Source organism: Ambystoma mexicanum, chromosome 14, assembly GCF_040938575.1.
Source record: "Ambystoma mexicanum isolate Mex_15411 chromosome 14, UKY_AmexF1_1, whole genome shotgun sequence".
Classification (NCBI taxonomy): Eukaryota; Metazoa; Chordata; class Amphibia; order Caudata; family Ambystomatidae; genus Ambystoma; species Ambystoma mexicanum.
In genome coordinates this window covers 17,589,653-17,608,261 of record NC_090940.1, presented here as the reverse complement: position 1 = coordinate 17,608,261, position 18,609 = coordinate 17,589,653, and positions in this window count along the sequence as shown.

The following is an 18,609-nucleotide window of genomic DNA, read 5'->3' as shown; positions in this document are numbered from 1 at the left end:
TAGTGGTGGTGTGCCCCTTTTCTAGGTGGATCAAGGCTGGTCCATGCACACACCCAGATGCCATTTGCGCTGTGAAGTTTTTAGTTCGAGAAGTATTTTCTAGATGGTGAATATATCAGGTATTGAGATCAAATAATGGCCCACATTTTGTGAATGAAGTGTTCGAACAAGTTAGCTCATTGCTCAGTATAAAGCATACGTTTTTCTCAACTTATCACCCACAAGCAAATGAGATATGAAGAGCTTAATGGTCTGCTCAAGGAAAGGATAGCTAAGCTAAAGTTAACTTTGAAAAAAGGATGGCTACATTGCCTGCCTCTTGCATTATATGCACTGAGGAATCAACCAGGCTCTGACCATCATCTCAGGCCCTATGAACTAGCAACGGGGAGGCGAATGAGAATGCCTCTCACTCCTCCATCGAGGACTAGAAGTGATGCCCAGACAACAGCAGAATTGTTAGGAGATGAGTTATGTGCGTACTTAAGATGTACTTAACATGTATGTCTACAAGTATCTCTGTCATTTCAGATCAACTCAAGCAGACGGGGTGTTGGTCTCAGAACAGAGATGTAGACCATACAGCAACCGGACCAAATGAACTATTATTGCCAAAGTTATTTCCCAGAGATCAAATTCTGATCAGGAACTTTGTCCGATCATGTATTTGGTTATCCCATCTGGCACTTGGAAAGCTCCAGGTGTGACTCCAAATTTTGGTAGCGGTGCAGATGGTTCAGATCACGACTCTGGAATTTTTTACGTCTTCCACCATTAGCCAGAAGATTGTGGGGTTTCCTGCGGAAAGCGGAGAAAACACGCCTGTGAAGATGAGACGTCCGCAGTTGCCTCTTTGAAGACATTCTTGTCTGGTCCCCACAGGTGCCCCGCAGACTGAAGGCAAACTAGTCGATTGAGGAAGAGTCAGTACTGAAGGGCTCGAACTAAGCAATGGACGTAAGTAGAACATCGCAAGTGGCAAATATAAGGGGAGGTATTGTATTGTTTGTGTAAATACATATAGTGGGGAAATGAAACAGGATTGATTTAAGAAAAGACACCTCGATTCCTATTCTCAAGGAGATAGAAGGAAACGCATCACACTCCAAGTGGGATATGTTAAGGGGTTCCTGAGGCAAGCCCGAAATGACAGATGTGTTTCACACCCCAAAATGGGGTAAAATGGAGATGAGATACTTTTACTAGAGAAAGTAAAGAAAGACAATCGTAGAATTTGTTGTGCACATTTGGTTAGGGTAATGAATATGTTAGTATAGTTGTGATAAAATAGGTTGTAAACTGAAAATATTGAACAATAATATTAATTTGACTTCTTATCTGACCCTAAAAACAAGCGATCAGCGCCAACCACAGGAGGGTAACAGTTGAGGGAAAATATAGCCAACTAAGATTCTTAAATTGTCGATAATTTAACAGCAGTATAGTGAAGATTGATAGAATTATAACTAAGAAGTAAAACAAATGTTATTGTGTAGGCTTGAAAATTGTTTGAAGAATTGTTTTTGGGAAATGGGCGCCGATTGATGGTGCTTGGCCAAATTGATTGTTATGATATCATTAATTAAAGTTATAGCAGAATAAAAGGTCCGGTAAGTATTGACAGTTAAAAATGACTTGGCCTCATGGATGAAACTCCTCTTCTGCACTTGTGCAAAACATTACAGAGGTACATACCTAACATTAGGAAATATCATGCAGAATGGGTAAGAGGCAGAAATGTTCATGCCTTGGCCTCAAGAGGGCTCCCTATCAAGAACAGTATTGCAACACATGACAACATCCTTACATGCTGTGTACACAGGGAAGAGGTTACAAAAAAGGTTAGCTATTTTAGTGCTATGGAAAATGTATCAGAGCAAGAGAGAGGACCCACCCGAAAAAGAGTGGATGCTTAATCAGCATGAGAGAGAGGGCACAACACCCTTGTGTCCTCTTTCTCCTTCTGAAGACAGGAGTACAGTCACTGGGCCTCATTACGACCCAGGCGGTAAGGGGTTTACGGCGCCGTAAACAGAGCCGACCCTTACCGCCTGAGTACGAGGTCCCTTAGCGCCATAGTGAATTTAACACCTGCTTTTAGCAGGTGTTAAAATCCATGGCGCTAAGGGACCATGGAGTTAATTATGCCACCGTAATTTACGGTGGCGTAATTAACGCCTTCCCCACTCCCATTATGCCCTATGGGGCAAAAATGGGAATGGGGAAGGGTAAATGGGGATTGGGGACTTACCGCCCCGCCAAGGTCCGAATGGGGCGGTAAGTCCGCCAACCACCATGGCGTAAACGTAGTTTACGCCATGGTGGTAAAGTCACGGCCCAGGCGGTAACTTACCGCCTGGGTCGTGATGAGGCCCACTGAGAAACAGGGATTCTATCCTCTAAAGGAGTTAAAAGCAGAAGCGGGTATGTTAATCCTATACACGTCCTGCTTATTGTAGTGAAGATAGTACAGAGAAAGTAAGATTAAAGAACGGAAATATATGTCCGGTGTCCGGATGTAGTAAATATGAGGAGCATAACGAGAGAAGGGACAGACTGATAGAGATAGAAAAAGAGACCAAGAGACAAAAAGGAGAGAAAGATAAAGCTAGTGAAGTGACAATTGTACAGAATCAGTGGATGGGAGGACTGATATTACTTAAATTAGACCGAAAGTGAATTGACAAAGTTAAACAAAGAGAAGAAAGAGGGGAAAATGAAAAAAAGGAAAAGGAACCAGAAAGGTAATACAAAGATGAGAAGGAAAATGAGAGGAAGTGAAAGGAAGAACTAAGAAGGTAGGAAGAGCTGTTAAAAGAGAGAGAGAGAAAAGATGAGAAAAAGAAGAAACGTGAGGAAATAGAAACACAGTGATTGAAGGTTGCAGAGAAGGCGAGAGGGAGAAGAGAAGAGGGAGATAAGAAGAAGGGAAGAGGAAGAGCAAAAGGAAATGAGGAGTAGAGAGCAAAGGGAGGACGGAATAGATCACAACCTTAACTGATGTGTAATACCATTTGAAGAGCGAGAAAGATGGGAAGAACGGAGAATGTCACAACAGCCCTGCAGGGGTCTGCACGAGATACTAAGACCACCAACAGGGGCTGATGAGCATGAGGCAGAAGGCATAGGGAAAAGGATTGGGGAATTATACATGCAAATGAGGGAAAAAGATGGTTACGAGACCAGAGGGAGTATCAAAGAATCTCCACAGAGAGAAACAAGAGGTAGATTGGATGACCTAATGATGGAAAAGCATAGAACGTTGTCACTAAGAAGAACAGATCTTGATGACAAGGAAAGGTATTTTAGCAATACCAATTAGGGTATTATGATGTCAGACAAAGAAAGGGAAGAAAACGAGAGAGCACGAGAAGATGGCGCATGTGGCTCTTCGATAGATCCAGACATAGGAAAAGGGGTAAAATGGTCAGATTTAGGAGAACCAGAAGCAAAAGAACCTATATCATATCCTGAACTACCACAAGTACGGTTGCATAGTGTAGGGGAAGTGTACTCACCTTATGTAAGTAGATTTAGGTCATTGCCAGGGTGACGACAAGCGTGCCAAACTAGCCCCACTTGGATGACAAGAAGCATAGGTGGATACGATTGTAGAACAGGATTCACACAATTTCCGTTATTAGAGAAAGGGGAAGACAACCACATTATATACCGTGGCCGCAGATGGATAAAGATCATTTAAAATGCAAGTTACCTAGTTTGACTGCAGGAGCGGGTACGTGGATTTATGAGTTAGAAAGAATGACAGCGGGAATGACATTAGCGGTGGGTGATGTTAAAGGTCTAAAAGCAGCTATTCTGGAGGAGAGAGCTCACAACATTTGGAGATGAGCGGGATATGGAAGTGTGACAACACAAAACATGACACATGATGGAGTGCCATTTAATGATTTCAGAGCAGACATATGGAGGGCACTTAGAGTACAGTATCCCGATACATCAGACATGGGTGTGATTATGACACAGAAAATGTGTGAGAATGAAGATCCTGCTGCTTTCATTCAAGGGATTGAAGAACGTTGGCATTTTCAGACGAGGAAAACATGGGGTAACACAGTAGCATTATTTTATCATGTTTTATGCCAGGAACTGCCCGACCCAGTGCAAAGTCAGACGAAAAAACAGGTAGCGATGAAAGCAAAGCCATGGCCAGAAATACATTTGACTATTGTACATCATTGTCGATAGTTACAAGGGAAGAATAAGAAAAAAGCTGAGAATAGGGAGCCTGAGGAAGCACAGGTGGCTCAGAAATAGTTGTCTAAATTAGCTATAGAAGGAGCAGTACTGACAAGCAGTGAAGGAGTGTTTACACAAGAGTTACAGCCTACACGTCCAATCAATGTCTTTTCTTAGGCCATTCTTGAACACCAAAAACAGTGCCACAATTGCTAGAACCAACATCCTATCACGACTGGATTATGGTAACACCCTGTTATTAGGATCCAGCAACGGCTGCTTCAAGCAATGCCAAATAATCCAAAATAACGCTGTCAGATCCATCACAGGGAAAACCAAACGAGAACACATAACAAAAGACAGAATCAACCTTCACTGGCTCGCCTTAAAGGAGCTTGTTAGTTTCAAATCCTTGACAATAGTCCACCGTTGCCTATATGGCACGGCCCCAGCATACCTTAAAAAAGAATTCAAATGGTATGAACCAAGCCGCAGTTTAAGATCAGCTAAACAAGGTCTACTCGAATCCGTCCATATTAAAACAAAAGCCACGGGTTTAAATAGGGCTTTTCCCACCAAAGCCATCTCTCTTTGGAATGAGCTACGCTGCAATATTCGGCTAGAAAGCAACCTCCACTCAAAACAGCTGAAAACCATCCTCTACAGGTAAACAGCCAATATACCCCTTGATACTCTCTTGAAACTATCCTTCTTCTTTTTGTTTTAGTCCTGTGCCTTTTTTGTCTTTGTGTACCTGTCGCACCCTGATGCTTGCGAGTTTCGGTGTGTTACAAATATATAAATAAATAAATAAATAAATGTAGGTGGCGCAGTAAATCAGGGTGGGTACCATTATTGGCCATGTGGTAGAGGGAATGGACCTAGGGGACGCGGAGTTGGTTTTAAGAAACACTCAACGGAAGGAGCATTTAATTGAGGACACCCGCAATAGTGTTGGAATTGTGGGAGAATGGGACATATGGCCTGCATGTGTAGACATAGAGGGTGCAAGCAGCAGAACTGGCAACCTCCAAGAGACTGGAGAGGCTATTTTCCACAGTATAGTACAGAACCACCAGAGTATTATGCCCAAGGTCACACGCAGTATCAAACACATGTGCCGCAAATACAGCAAACACAGCAAATTGCACTACAATCACAGTCGCCACAAGGGCAACCACAGCAAACAGCTATGCAACACAGCACATATAGACCCAACAGTACACTTTGACACAACAGGCGATGGTACCACCATGGAATGTGAATACAGGAGCTCCATAAATACCTACAAACAGGATTGGGAGTGTGACAGTGGTGGGATGAAAACCTTTTATGGGTTACAGGGATGAATTTATATTCACAATAGGAAAGCTCACAGAGTGACCTGATGTGTTCAGTACTATCAGTGACACCAGACCCTCAAGAGGAACCCAGGGTCATGGTAACAATAGGAGGCAAGCATTTTCATTTCTTGCGGCCACATGAGCAACTCATTCCTGTGTTCGGGAGGGAAAGTATCCAATGTTTGGCTTCGCATGAATATGCAGGGATATCTGAGGCTATGAGTTTGGTTCCTTTTACTGATGAATTACCAATTGCAATAGGAAAACATGGCATGTCTATGCCACTAATATATTCCTGACAGACAACAGTTAACATATTAGGACGTGAATGGATGATGAACTTAACATGACAATATCATTTCATGACAAGGGAATAATATGTTCCACTCCAGGGATACATTACATGAATGTAAGAGCATTTATACTATCATTTACTGGCCAAAAAGCATTACGAGGTGTTCCTTTAGACCCAGAAGTATTTATGTATGGAGGAAATATTGACATGGCTCATGTTTTGTTTTAAAGAAACCACATTTTTTCCAGGAAGATTTAGGAACAAGGTGCCAAGCATTTAATGGACGAATAGTCCATATGAGGTGGGTCTATTGAGCAGAGTAGGAGCAGTTAAAATTAAGCTTAAAGCAGGAGCAATTTTACCATGAGCAAAACAGTACCCCATGTCCAGAGAAGCAGATGAAGCTATATTTGAAACTATGTCTACTTTAGTACAGCAAGGAAGACTGGTACCATCATACTCCACATGTAACACAGCTCTGTGCCCAGTAATGAATTCAACGGGGGATTGTGGGGATTTATTCAGGATTTACACAGCCTAAACAATATTTTTGAAGCAGTGTTTCCTCTGGACCCGAAACCAGCTATGATATTATGTAACATCCTAGCTACGGCTAAATATTTTACTGTAGTAGAGTTAAAGAACGCCTTCTTTTCAATTGTCCTTCATGAATATTCCTAAGATTTTACTTGCTTTTCGTATTTAAATCAGCGCTGGAAACATACAGGATTACCACAGGGGTACTGTGAGCCCCCATCAATCTTGAATAGGGTCCATCAGATGGACCTAGGCAATACACAACTTGAGAGCATGATAATTCAGTATGTAGATGACATATTAGTGTCTATTGAGACAGAATAAAAATGCAGAGAACACTCAGTCTAGTTAATGACAGTATTGGCAGGGAAAGGATACAAAGTAGACAAAGAGAAACTACAGTATTGCCAGGAAGTGGTCCTGTACATAGGACTGCTCATCTCTAAGGAAGGGAGAAAAGTGACACCTGAGAGAGCAGAAGCAATCATGAACACTCTAAGACCTATGAAAGTGAGAGAAATGCCGCAATTCTTAGGCCTATGCAATTATTGGAGGGCCTGGGTTTTTGATTACAGTACATATATTAGACCACTTTTAAAAGGGCTTAAGGAAGCACAGATAGGTAAAGATGACAATACATGGATAGACAGAATGACAGATGGATTTGAAGAGTTAGAAAGGGCAATTCGTACAGCGCCTGTGTTAGGGATCCCAGATTATAATGAGGAGTTTTATTTATTTGGTAATGGCAGCAGTCGTTACACAGAAAACAACATTAGGACATCGACATAAACCATTGGCTTATTACAGTGGGACTCTAGACCAAGTAATGAGAGAGGATTACCCTTGCGAACAGGCATTAGCTGCTGCTGCTTTTGCAATTGAAAACCCTGCAAGAATTGTAATGGGGTGTTCAATTACATTATACGTCGAGCATTCGTTATTCACCATTTTGGAGAAACCTAAAAACATGTTTACTACACAAAGAGCGTCAGGTTATGAGGTGATCATATCAAACCCAGTGATCTAAATTGTTAGATGTGGAGTAGTGAATCCTGCTACATTCATAGCAGAACCAGTAGAGAAGGAGGATTATGTGCATGATTGCAAAACGTATACTGAGTTTTATGAGGATATTTCCCATGTTAAAGAAACCTCTTTAGGAGGGGGGGAATTCTATACATCGAGGCTTCTTCAAAAATGTATCAAATGACAGGAGAAAGGCAGATGGGATCAGAAGTAGTGAAGTTAAAAAATAATGGTGAATTTGAAGCAGTAACAAGTGCAAGATTGCCTTCACATTGCTCAGCCAGGTTGCAGAATTAGGGGTGCTTATCGCTGCACTTCGGAGATATGAGGATGAGAAGTAACAGTGTACTGTGACTTGGCCTATGTGATGTCAACCATACATGCAGAATTGTCACATTGGAAAAGGTGTGGTTGGTTTCCTGCATGCAGACGGCACATCAGTGCAACATGCGCCGCTATTGGACACGTTGATTAAGGTACTTAAGCTCCCATTGGCTATCGCTGTGGTTATGTGCACAGCCCATATGAAGAGGGCAGACATGATTTCTCATGGTAACCAAGCTGTAGATGTTGAATCAAAAAGAGCAGCATATTTTCCAAATATTTGTCATTTTGAAGTAGAATGTGTTAAGAAAATGCCAGAATAATCAATGATGATGAAGGAATGCTTTAATGTGTTATCTATTGTAGAGTTAATCAAGCTCTGCAAGAATAACAGGATTTCTGGAAAAGACAGGGGTGCTCTTTATCCCCCACAGAGGGTATATGGAGATAAGATAGTACTAGAAATCCTGTTATGCCTCTAGCACTATTGAGAGCTGTGCTGGATCAGCTTCACTTTCCTGTGCACGCACCCCGATGCCACATGTGCTTCCAAGTTTCTCATATGTGAGGTGTTTCCTAGATGGGGTGTATGCGATGTCCTGCAGTCTGATAATGGGCTGCATTTTGTAAATGAGATGTTCAAACAGATAACTCTTCTATTAGACATAAAGAATACATTTTCATCTGCTTATCACCCAGAGGTGAATGGTATTTGTGAGCACTTAAATGGGCTTCTTAAACAGAGGATAGCCAAGATAAAGATGACTTAGAAGAAGAGAAGACTGTATTGTCTACCCTTTGCCTTATTCGGATTGAGAAACCGGCCTGGCTCAGATTAACACCTGACTCCTCATTAGTTGGTGACTGGATGCGGCATGAGAGTACCCCTTCTCCTCCCACTCAAACAGAAACTGATGCCCATAGTGTAGCAAAAACATTGGGGTGAGATATCATATGGAGATAAGATAGTACTGGGAAGTAAGTTATCCCTCTAGCATTATTGAGAGTTGCGCTGGATCAGCTTCACTATCCTGCGCATACAACCAGAGAGAATCTTGCTGCTATGATTGCAGAAGACTGGTTTTCAAAAAATGTATTAGAACATGTTGCACAGTTTATTCTGAATTGCATTGTCTGTCCGAAATACACAACAGGGCATAACCTTGCGAACAGTGAGAGGAGCAATACCCCACCCAAAGGCCCTTTTCAGCATCTACATATAGATTATGTGGATATGTTGAAAACATGCAATGGCTACAGATATATGTTAGTAATAGTATGTCTTTTTTTCCAATCGATTGAGGCAGGTCCATGCACACACCCCGATGCCACATGTCCTGCCAAGTTTCTCATACGTGAGGTGTTTCCTAGATGGGGTGTATGGGATGTCCTGCAGTCTGATGATGGGCTGCATTTTGTAAATGAGATGTTCAAACAGATGGCTCTTCTATTAGGCATAACGCATACTTTTTCATCTGCTTATCACCCACAGGTGAAGGGTATTTGTGACCATTTAAATGGACTCCTTAAAGAGAAGATAGCCAAGATAAAGATGACTTTGAAGAAGGGATGGCTATATTGCCTACCCCTTGCCTTATTCGCATTGAGAAACTAGCCTGGCTCCGATCACCACCTGACTCCTCATGAGTTGGTGATTGGATGCCGCATGAAAGTACCCCTTACTCCTCCCACTCAAATAGAAACTGATGCCCATAGTATAGCAAAAACATTAGGGGATGAGATACATGATTATTTGACAAATATGACCGCTAGTGTTTCTTTTATTTCCCAACAATTAAAAAATCGGAGGGAAGGGTCGAAGAAGTTGGAAGAAGATAGCAGTCAAATGATCAATCCTATCAAACTGTTATAGCCACCTAGGTTGTATCCAGAAGACCAAGTGCTTGTAAAGAGTTTTGTCCGCGCTTGGAATTAGCCCCATTTTGAAGGACCACACTTAGTAGAGAGGATCACCCCCACTGCTGTGATGATCCAAGGAAGATGAGCTTGGCTGCACCTAAATGACATAAAGCCTTACAAAGGAGGGACCCTTACCCCTCTGGCACCCATTGACAGTGAAGCAAGAGAAGACGTTCTGCGAATGCAGACTAGATTGGCTACCAAGAGCCAACAAGAATAGATGAAATAAAAACAATTTGAACTTTCGATCATTCTCAAGTTTAAAGGGAAATTAATAACTTTGCAGTGTTCACATAACTGTTCCTTTTAGGTAAAAGAGAGAAGGGGCATCATTACAGGTTTGGCGGTCTGGAAATAAGGTTACTGGTAGCAACGTACTGGCACCCTTTCTGGACCACCAAACTACGAGTCTTCCGGCAGGGTCACGGTACTCGCCTGACCTGCTGGTATTTCAGGCCCCTACTGGCAGTGTTTTCACTTAAGACCCGGCACCGTTAGCAATGGTAATGGTGCTTCATTGACCCCATTCCCATGGGGTCCTATGGGACAATTTGAAAGGAAGTGGGCAACCCTACGATGGATGTCAAAGAGAATGTTCCCGTATGAAGATGCTTACATAAAACCGCAGAAAATGATAAAACGCCCAGATTGGAAGAGCAGAATGTGTACTCATTTAATGGTCTGAATAGAGGCGAGATAAGGGTTGTGGAACAAAAGAGACTGAATTGTACAGACACATGGGAAACACCAGGATTGCCAGGATGCTGGGAGATACCTCAGCTATTAGTATATTGACAAGTAGCCATCAGTGCAGGATGGGAAGAAGGAATGATGGGATGCAGTGCACACCTATTGATGACAGCGCCAGTGAAGATAGTGCAGGTAGTAAAGTATGAATGTCTTAAGGAATGGGCAAGTATGCAAAGTTACTGAAATGGGTTGAGGATGAAGCAGGACCTGTATTCATACTGCCCATGAAGAGTGCAGTACTGTGTTTCAGAAACAGTGGTCTGACCAAAGTTGGAGAAAATAAAAGATACAAGCAGATATTTAGGGGAGCCGGTGGACACATTGACCCTGGTCTCTGCCCCCTTAGCACTGTCTTATTAAAATAACAGACAAAGACCCACAATTGGGAACCCATGCACGAATCCTTGCAATATTCCTGTACTCGCGTAGAGTGTATGAGAGACGATATGCATGCAGGCAACAATTTAGAGTGTACACACAGGCTGACATAATGAAGGAAAGTTACCAAGAAGGATGCCCCTTGCTGAGCTGTCAAAAATGCAGCTATGAACAAAATGGATGTAGGTTAAAAGTCTGATGACAGTGAAAGAATATCATAAAGAAGATGTAAGAACCTATGCTGAAACGATATGAAAATACTTAAGGACGGCATAACTGAAGCACTGAGAGAAACATGTACCCCACGGTAAAGTAATTATTAACACAAAGAAGAATGAAGTGAGTGACTGGTCAATAACTGTAAATACACTGAAACGCAAAGGATGAAAGAAGATATAGGGGCTTGCTTATGAGAGGTATATAGTCAACATTTTGGACGACCATTAGAAGATGGACGACGGCTTATGTAAATCAACCCAGTTACCTCAAAATATGAGCCTAGGATCTTAACGAGGAAAGATGATGAAGACGTTGTTTTACCCTTGCAAAATAGAGGAGTACATTGTCATAGGACCAAGGATGCTATTTCGAGAGACGAAGGCAAAGTATGAAAGGAGTCCAATGAGCAGACCATGTGCAAAGGACATATTTCCCAAGGTTAGGAGGAACAAGAACATTTATGTATGCCACGTTTTGGACAATTAAAAGGGCACAAAGTGTATATGGGATAGAGTGAGCAAGTCTCTAAAGGTCAATGGGAGCAGCAACACCCAGTATAATGGAATCAAATAGTGTTAAATAGACTGTTGAAATGGACACATTTGTGGTCTTGTAACAAGTGACGAAGAGCTTGCATCCAAGGGCTATTCATTAGGCTTGAAGCTAAGATAATGGTGTGCCTACACTCCCATGAATGTTCCAAGACAGTGCAGACTGGCAAGGTCGGTCTTCAAAGAGAGGACACTGTCATGAGGCCTACCGATGAGCGAGGGTAGACTAATTGGGAAAACAAGGAGAGAGCTGACAGATCTCCAAGCACCTTGGTTTCGTTTCTATGTACGTGATGCTAGCAAGCCGAATGTTCAAGGTTGGAACTGGGTTGCCAACCAATCAGAAAGGCCTGCCATGCACTTTTACATATAATGTTGCAAGTATTATTCTGCTACAAACAAAAGAAAACAAGGCAACTTTGCCTTATTATAACTGGCGCTTCTCAGTTGGCCCCTAGAGAGGGCTGCAAGTTCCCAAAGTTTTTATATCCAATGTTCTAATAAATAAAATCAATGCAACATAACCTGTAAGCATTAACCAGTAGAGGTAGCGATACCTTGTTATCCGCAATAATGAGAAATTTAGAAAAGCACAAATTATACAACACCTATTACACTTATAACATGCATTTACGCTACAATGCACACGCATTCACAGTAACAGTCCGAAACTAATGTCAATCACACAAGAACGGCGCTGACAGCTTGGCAACACATAGCGTTTCAGGAGTTGTCATGGAGACATCCCCGCCCCAGGGTAATCACCCGGGGGTGGGGCGCGAGGCGTACGTGCTCCGGCATACCTGTCGGACCTCAGCACCTCGACTCCGTCTCCAAGGCAACGTTTAAATAGACCTAAGAGATATGCACGTGCATGTCTCTCTGCAGAAGGCAGAACAACGCAGGAACTGAGGGTAAACGTCGGAGAACATTCGCCGCTTTGATTCATACAATCACTAAAGACATGTTAGAATGGCTGTCTAATAGCCTGTTTCTTTCACAGAGACATGATTGACATATGCGTTTCACCACGCATCTGCAACACACGTGGCTGGAGCCATGAGGGTTGCAAAATAAAATCCTTTGGGGTTTACCAGATTTGACAGAGAGAGCGCATTGAAAGTGATCAGGTAGGACACTCTTCTGTCCTTAAACTGTGTACTAAATGATAATTTCTGTTTTTCATTTATTTTTTCTGGCGTACCAATTGAATACTTGTGGGACAAACAAAATGGTATGTGTGAATTTGTTTATGTATTGTATACAAACCATTTAATGAACTTGTATTGACAAATGTAGGACTATGCGTAGCTTGATGATGTAATCAAGAGCCTATATACAGCCCTGAAGAAGGTTTTCACCGAAATGCATTGGCTAAATGTATATTGATGGCAAAATATGATCGCCCAACAGATCACATTCAGAATAAATCTAATTAGAAAAACAGGGATGTGAATAAAACATTCCTGGCCAAAACTGCATGGATCTAACTGATGCTTTGATTGTATTAGAACATTGGATGTAAATACTTTGGGAACTTGCAGCCCTCTCTAGGGGACAACTGAGAAGCGCCAGTTATAATGAGGCAAAGTTGCCTTGGTTTCTTTTGTTTGTGGTTTATGGAGGTCCTTGTGCTGTAGGACCAGTTTAAACTGGCAGCTCCAGGTCAAAATTATTGGAAACTAACTGAGAGATGTACACATTGAATAGAAGTGAGTAAACATTGTGGTGCCCACCTCTCCGGTATTTTTTCAAGTATTATTCTGCTGCCATATTCTTTGCTGTAATCAGTATGCTACATGTGTAGAAGTAGCTCAGTGCGTGTCCTACAGAGAAGGGACCACCAAAGGGAGATTAATATTCATGCATTCTATATGTAGACATGTTCCCCTAATCCAATCCCACCTCTTGATAGGTTTTTGTAATATGCCACGTAGGATGATGTCATAGATGACGCATTTACATTATATAAAGTAAGTATAATCAAAAAGAGATTGGGCCTCATTACGAGTCTGGCGGCAGCCGTGCCTGCGGTATCAAATTTTTTCCAGCATGCTTACCGGTACCATTGCATCCAGACCGGAATGCTTGTAATGAGGCCCATTGTGATCCTGCATGAATCAATTTGATGAATGATGATCCACCCTCCTTTCCATCATTGGGATAAAAGCAGTATTTTACCATCTTCTTTGAGTCAGTCCGGTTATTTGGTCTAAGACATTTTATTGGTAATTCCATCTAGCACAAAGACGCTTCAAGATGCTAGAGCACAGATAAATTGATGTGCTACGGACAAAATGAGGAACTGGCATGCTAATGAACCATTGGGCCTGTGGAACCAAGGCTTATATGAAGCTTCCTAAAAATTGAGGAGGAATATTTTCTATAGTGATAATACGTGTTTCTGCATTGCTAGCCCCCCAAAGCGATCTCCACTACGCTGACTTTCCAAAAATTGAGGCACATCAAAGATAGAAGAGGTTGCTCAACCTCACCCAACAGAATAGAGAGCACCATTTCTTGGCAAAATCAATAGAGGCTTAATAAGACTTTGCAGAAGAGCACAAATTGTTCAGTAGGAAGGCAGTGATATTTACAGCCATGTTCATGCTAGGAATTCAGACTGCAGTGAATGCTAAGTGGTAAGAAATCACCATATGGGAACTGCTACAAACACTTAATATGATGATGATAGGATTCAATGTGATTAAAGAATAATTGAGGGCCATCAGGCTCATGACTCTCCAGAACAGGTATGTCCTGGAATTAATTACAGCAATGGAAGGAGGCGTATGTGCCAAGATCGGACCTTCTTGCTGTACCTTCAGACCTTGCCATGATGTTGAAAATGGAACCCTGACCGAAGCAATAACTATGTTGTCAATTCTGCATATGAAAATGGAGGAAGAAGTAGATGAAACCGAAGATGAAGATTGGTTTTAATCTCTGTTCTTGTGGGTTCCAACTTGGATGGCAAATGCCTTCAAAATGTTAGGAGCAATACTAGTGTTAGTGTTGCTAGGATTCTGTCTTATAAGAATAATCCTAGGACAATATAAGAATACAGCGAAGAAAGCAATTTGAATGAAGATAATGATTGATGCAAATGCTATGCTGACAAGTACACACAGATCGAAAACACTACCCCTGAGCACCTGAAAGGCAGTCCTCTGGCACCTCCAGTAACTAAGTTTTACTATCCCACGGATCATCGAAACTATGTGGGACGTTGGGGGTTCTGTACACCGGCTGGGGAGTGCTGTCATATGACCTGGAGTGTGGATGAACATATAAAGAATGCTAGTTACCTGAAGGAGGTGACAAAGACATAGATTCTGAAGAAACCACAGTGTAATGAAAATGTGAACAAAATTGAGGAGGTGGTTCAGGACTCGACCAGAGGGGGAATGTAGAGAAGCAGATGTACACGTCGTTTATGGAGCCCACCCCCTCACTTCCATCATATTGGAAGAACAGCAAGAGAACACTGTGCATGACACCTGGTATCATCCCAATACCACATTGACCGTATGAGAGATGTTATGTACTCAGACAACCTTACCAAATGTACCCTCGAACTGATGCAGTAGGAGGAAGTCTGCGGACACCACTGGACATAGAAAAACTATAAGTAAAGTCTGACAGGTGTGAGGTGACGTCAGGAGAAAGAGAAGATACGTGGGCGCATTGAACCTGATGTATGGCAATCTAGAGAATGGAGAATTGACTAAAGTTTCAAAGTAAACATACGTGCGAATATGAAGAAAACCATATACACTTAGAAGATAAGTAACAAGAGATACAGTCGATGTAGATATGCAGAAACTCAAGGTAGATAAGACGATGTAGATGCTTGCTAAAGTAGGAAACATAACGTGGGTAAAGGTGCCACGTTGATAAAATGGACATCAGCATTGTATAATAGTAAGCGCGAAGCCTCGAGGAGAAAGACCAAGGCTTCAGGTCAGACAATCACTGGAGTACAGATTTGTGTAAGAATAAAATATGTTTGTTTGGCTCAGAATCAAGGATGCCACAGCAAAAACCAATTGCATGGCACATAAGGAGTCAAAGAGGATTGCCTATGTACGCAGGACATATTTCTCTTAGATTATGTAAAGGAGGGAACATTTTAGTGAATTCCAAGTATTGAACAGTGAAAGATGCAGAAAGCATGTGCAAGACGCAGCAATCAAGTTTCCAGAGGCCGAGAAGAGTAATAGCACCCAGTAGAATTGAATCAAAGAGCACTAAATAGAAGGACAGAATGTACAAAATTAAGGTCTCCTCACACGTGGTGTAAGACCAGAAGACAAGGCCTATTCATAAAGCTCCAGGTGAAGATAGCAATGTACCTTCACTCCCTTTAAAGTTCTGAGGAAGATAAAAGGCATCAGGGTCAACTACAGAGAAGAAGCCATGGTTTAGGGCCTAACTAATGAGAGATGGTAGGCTCATTGACCGAGTGGTCTGATGTTGGTCTGATGTTGTTCCCCTGCACCTGGGTTTTGTTGCTGACGTGCTGCTAACGAGTTGAATGTCCAAGGATAGAAGAGAGTGCCAACCAATCATGAGGGCCTATCTAATGGTGGAATATACATTGTTGCAGAAGCCTATCCGCTGCTGTACTTATGCTATTATCAATACTTTATGTAGTTAGAGGTCGGTCAAGGCGTGCCTACCAGATAAGGGGCAGCCAATGATGATACTAACACTTATATAAACTATAGGCATAGATGTTCCCTTAACCAATCCCTCCACCCGATAGGTTTTTACTGCTTGCCACGTAGGATGATGTCATAGCTGACGTACATCAAGGTATAAAGCCCTTTGCATCACAGAAATGTGTTGAGAGTGTGCGAGCTACAATCTGTTTGTTCGCCAGGTTTCCTACTTTATTGAACTGATAATAAAATAGTATTTTGCCATATTCTTTGAGTCTGTCTGATTATTTGAGCCTGATATCATTTATTTGAGAATCCCATTCGGCACTTGGAATGCTCCAGGTGCTTCTGCACACAGTGTACCAGAGTGAAGGGGCCACATTGTGTAACAAAGTGAAGGGGCCACGCAGTGTACCAGAGCAAAGAGGCCACACTGTGTGAAGGGGCCATGCGGTGTACAAGAGTGAAGGGGCCATGCGGTGTACCAGAATGTAGGTGCCACACAGTGTACCAGAGTGTAGGTGCCACGCAGTGCAACAGAGTGTAGGTGCCATGCAGTGTACCAGAGTGTAGGTGCCATGCAGTGTACCAGAGTGTAGGTACCACACAGTGTACCAGAGTGTAGGTGCCATGCAGTGCAACAGAGTGTAGGTGCCATGCAGTGTACCAGAGTGTAGGTGCCACACGGTGTACCAGAGTGTAGGTGCCACGCAGTGCAACAGAGTGTAGGTGCCACGCAGTGCAACAGAGTGTAGGTGCCATGCAGTGTACCAGAGTGTAGGTGCCACACGGTGTACCAGAGTGTAGGTGCCATGCAGTGTACCAGAGTGTAGGTGCCACACGGTGTACCAGAGTGTAAGTGCCACACAGTGTACCAGAGTGTAGGTGCCATGGAGTGTACCAGAGTGTAGGTGCCACACGGTGTACCAGATTGTAGGTGCCATGCAGTCTATACATGTGCCTGTTGTGCTATTGTCCATCCTTCAACGGTTTTCTGCCTGTTCTTGCACTTGTCTCAATGATCCTCCTCTGTTTTTTCCTATTCTTCCCCTGGTATATTTTCCATTTACGTACTCTGACATTTCCTCTGTCTCACCTCTACTTATGAAGGTCCACATGTTTGACTGACAATCCACTATTGTGTTGTTGGTCCTGTTCATTCTTGCCCGTCTCCTCCAGTAGTCTTAAAGATGTTCATCTTGTAATATTGAACAATAGTCGGTGGTGCACTCCTAAATGTTATGGTTATTTAAAGTGAAAATTTGCAGTTAATCTGTAGTTAGATTTTTAGGTGCGGGGGAGGAACTGAGGTCTTGGCACAAGGCCCCTACACAAAACAAGAAGAAAAGAGAAGATTCAACATAGGAATCCTCCCATCCCCTGCACACTGTCTCGTGTTGGTAAACCCAACTACTAATGTATAAAAATGAGGCATATACATAGTATCTTGAATACGTAAGTCAGGAGTGAGTGATTAACACAACAACACACTTTGTATCAAATGATGAGTAAGTGTATTCTCAAAATTATAAGTTCAAAAATATACAGAGCAAAGCAAATACGATAGTCCGTTTTCTGTAGCGACGCGTTTCGAGGAGTCTATCCTCTTCTTCATTGGCTTTAACAAACTGTTGAAAAAATTAAACGAAGACGGTCTAAATCAAACAATGGTTAGGCTACAAACTGAGCATACTTTCTTCATGTCAATCTCAGGGAATAGTTAGTATTCTATTAAATGTATTACAAGTTATTTAGATGAGAACTAGCTTTTGTTCGGCAGAATCACATGCAGTACCCTTGGGGAACACTACATGCAATTAAGACTACAAGTGTCAGTACAATTTCACCTTTGGTACAAGCCAGTACTACATAGTAAAGAGGTAGTGATGGCTGAGCAGCCAGACTTATCTCAAGCATCGTGTGAGCAGTAGAACAAGTTACACAAAGGGCCAACAAATACAGTTATCCAAACAAACACATACTTGGTATCTTGGTAAAAGAATATATGTTAATTTACACAGTCAGTTTGAAAACATTACACTAGCAAGAGCAGCTCAATATCATATACTAATATACTACAAATACACAACCATTAAGTTACTGAACAAGTTCAGCTCCACTGAAGTGGGAGCAAAATGGCACTTTATATACTTTAAAAAGGGGTAAAAAGACAAGATTATAAGAATCAACAGCACAAATACTTTCGTAGGCAGGGCAAAGGGTTTCAGTAAACTACAACCAGCAATTCCGTTCATAGGCCTGGGCCAAAGTCAATGGTTCAGAGTCTTTGTATAGGATAGCACAGTTCTGGTAGTAAACGGTTAAGTCTTTTCCATGGATCATAGAAGAATTTGGTCAGACGAAAAGTTAGACAAATGTTTAGGGAAGGACAAGCCTTC